The sequence below is a fragment of the Pteropus alecto genome, unplaced genomic scaffold, assembly GCF_000325575.1.
Source record: "Pteropus alecto unplaced genomic scaffold, ASM32557v1 scaffold20, whole genome shotgun sequence".
NCBI lineage: Eukaryota > Metazoa > Chordata > Mammalia > Chiroptera > Pteropodidae > Pteropus > Pteropus alecto.
In genome coordinates this window covers 8,413,154-8,416,875 of record NW_006436298.1, presented here as the reverse complement: position 1 = coordinate 8,416,875, position 3,722 = coordinate 8,413,154, and positions in this window count along the sequence as shown.

Below are 3,722 nucleotides of genomic sequence, written 5' to 3'. Positions count from 1 at the left end.
TATAGGGTGAGAATAGCCCAAGGAGGAAGAAGGGCAGAAGGGAAGAGACCATTTAGGTTATTATAATAACCCAGAAGATGACTGCGGTTTGTGTTTGGAGGTGATAAAAGTGATTGGATTCTATATACATCTTGAAGATAGCGTCAGCAGGATTTTCCAGGGACTGGATGTGGGTTTTGACTTCAACGTTTTTGCCTTGAGGAACTGGAAGGATGGTTCCGGCACTGACCAAGATGGGGAAGACTGAGGGCAGGACAAGTTTGAGAGGGAAGTTTCAGAGTTCAGTTTGGAGCATGTCAACTTTGTCCATTAGATATCTGAGTAGAGCAGTGGAGTAGACAACTGAATACACATGCCTGGAGTTCAGGAATTCTGGAAGGAATACTTTCCGGTGGTCTGCCAGCGATGTCTATTACAAAATCAAGAAGGCTGGCCCCTCCTCTGGAAGAGTTGACATGTGCCTATGTGCCTACACCTGCCTAGGAACAATCAGTGCTACAGAAGCCTCCAGGCCAGTACAAAGCAAGGGGCAGACTGGTGCCAACAGATGTAGGGATTTCAAAGGTTTCCAGGGGACAGGGGGCAGCCAGCACAGTTGGGAAGGATGAGCAGGGGCTTCTGCTGCTTTGTACTCAGAGCGGTACCCTGAGGAACATCTGTCCCTCAGTCCCACAAGATAGGCAATATGACACTCCCCAGGGCACTGTCAACCCGGAAAAGAAGTTCTGGGCAAGTGGTATGTATTGGCTTGCAGATTCACTATTGCCATTTTTCAGGATTCACAGGATTACAGAAAGACAATCGCTAAGTCTGCTAGCTTCTAGTTTCTCTTTTGGTCTCTTTCTGGTTCTGCCCCAAATTCACCTCAGCACCCAGAGGCATGCATTCCTCTCCTCTGGTTCTTGACATTTCCTGAGACTCCACCGGGACAAATGTACAAGGATTTGCTCTCCAGCACTTGGTCTTGGGTCAATGTTTCAACTAATATTCCTAGGACTGCCAGTGACACCTCTGAACCTAGCTGGACTCCATCTTGCTACCTACCCCTGACAAGGGTGCTGTGGTGAGGGGAGGCCAAGGTTCCTGGGGCATTTTCTTCCTCCCCCACTCCTATATTAAACTTAGACCCAGGGGCCTGAGAGACATGTCCAGAGTGGGACTGACTGATTTGACAAGCTTGAGTTGAGGGTTTAGATTTGACCTTTTAGCTGACCCCCAGTGCAAAGACTAATCTTCTGCAGAGTCATTTTATTGCCTGGAATGGTGCTGTTGATTTTACAAGGTTTATGACAGCTCAGCTTAAGTACAGCTAGCTGGAGCCAGGAGTAGGGGAAGGATTTCCCCTGGAGTGAGGATTTGCCTGGAGCTCATGTGGTCTTATCAGCAGAATCCTCCACATTGCCAAGGGAGAGAGACCACTTCCATAGTTCCTACAACATCTGGGCAGCAGGCTAGAGGAGACCAGCATGTTGATAGTAAGAAGTTTACAGAAATCTAGTGATCTCCTGGCATCTTGTTTTGGCTCCATCAAACACCTACCCCAAAGAATAAATTATTTCTCCACAGCATGTGAAAAGGAGACGAGGCCAACCTGAGTTTATATCCCAACCTCGTCACTTATTAGCTATGTGACCTTGGCCAAGTAAATAACATTTCTGTGCCTCAGTGTCCTCATCTGTAACATGCAGAGTTACCACAAAGGATGTCTTGAAGAATACATTTCTGGCATATAATGGGCTATTGATAAGTGTATTTCTCTTCAGTTTGTGGCTACTCACCTTATCTTCCACCTGTAGCTCCTCTCCCACAGCCTTCAGGAAGGTTGATCTGATGAACCCACGGAGGAGGTAAAGAGATAGAAGCGGAGGGAAATCAGGATTCTCATTGAGAACAAAATGAGGCCATGTTGACTTCTAGTGTTCAATTTGCGACGGTTTGAGCCACTGCCAGCTCCACTGACTTCTCGTGTTATCTGCTCTGTCACTCTACTTCTGTTCCACCACTGTCTGTGGCCACCAAAAATTCTGCAAGGCAACTGCTATTGCCAGTGTCCCTGGAGGGATATGTGGGGACCCCACCAAGGTGCTCCCCCAGCCTGACACTGGCCAGGATTCAGGGCTGTACCTGCCTCACCTCTCCTGGTTCCACCTGCGTGTCTCAGCCCCATCACTTTGCCCTTAGTTCTGGCCCTGTACTTCCTGGTTGACACTTAGAATTTCAAAAAGGACTCAAATCAGCTTATGGAGCTCCACAAATATAGCCAGGTGAAATAAATATGAAAATAAATGAGAAAAAGAAAGAAAAGGTTGACAACATTTCCTGCCTCATTCACACAGCTTGCTGGTAATGTGCAGGATCAGGTAGAATCCTTTTGACATTATCCATACAGGTAACTTACCTGTTTTAGGATTAGATATGGTAACCTGTCTGAGACACTTAGAGATGGCTTTCCAAATGGCATGACCCAACCCCCGGGAGCAGGCCATCTGGCTGCTGTGGTGCCGTATGTGAGAACCCCAGCAACCAGCTGGGAGATCTGGTGGGTGGGGTGCAGTCTCACTGGGTGGCATTGGGCATCTCCTCTTAGTCACACACTTGAAACTTTGGTTTCCTCCATAGCAATTGCTGGCCTAAAAAGTGAAGCAGTAAGAATCTGAACACCTGAGAGCTGGGAGTCTGATAAGTTAAAAGGAAATTTGGCAGGAAATCATCCCCGAATGCCCCAGATTTTAACAAAAAGCCCCTTGTCGTAGCCACTGAATGTAGGTTAAGCCAGGGCTTAAGGCAGTGTTGATTTAGAAAGAAGAAAAAGAAAACTTCTTTGTGGGGTTTTTTTGTTAACCTACCTAACAGAGTTATTGAAAAGATTAAATAAATACAGAGAGAAAGACCTGCTAAGTTTGTGCTCAGATGCAATTCCAGGAAAAATATTGATGATAAATGATGGTAACAGCTAACCCCTTCATAGAACTTCTCATTTGTTTTTAGTGATGTACATATCTTACTCATTTGCATTTCATAATAAGCCTATGAGGTAAGTACTACTGTACTCTGTGTAACAGACCTAAAGAGAGGGTGGGCAGCTCCTACCTTAATTGGCCAGGCAGTGGCAGAGCTGGATTTGAAGCACCATGCTTCTCCCCTCCCCTAGGTGAGCCAGCATAATTTTTCATTGCACATTGGAGGTCTATGGTTATTTTTCAATATCAATTTAGAGTCATTCAAGAGCAAGGTAATAAAATCCCATTTACTCTCTAATTCTCCAATTAAATGTCGTTACCCCAGAGAGACCTCCTAATCTAAATAAGCCCTGGCTCCCCATGCCCCCTGTTATTTTTAGAATATCTGCTATTTTTCACTCAGGCACAAATCATAAGCATAGTTATATACTATCCCTTTGAGACCACTTCTCCCCCACCCTTGGCGTTTAAACCACTGTGTCACCCACGGCCCTTCCTGTTACTGTCATCAGTGACTTTCCAGATCTCCAGTCATTTTGGCACCTAGGGCTCAAGTCTCTTCCATTTCAAATCCTGCCGTTATTCTGGGTGCTTTTAACCTCACATGGGTGACCCAGCTGATATCTAGTCTTCTCATCTCCAAGTTCTTCCTCTCCCATCTACCTCAGCTGACCCCTTCCACTAGTTTATGCTGGATCAGCCATGACCTGAAACAGCTCCTCCCACAAATGCAGGAATTGGAGCATCTCCTTCCATCTCACT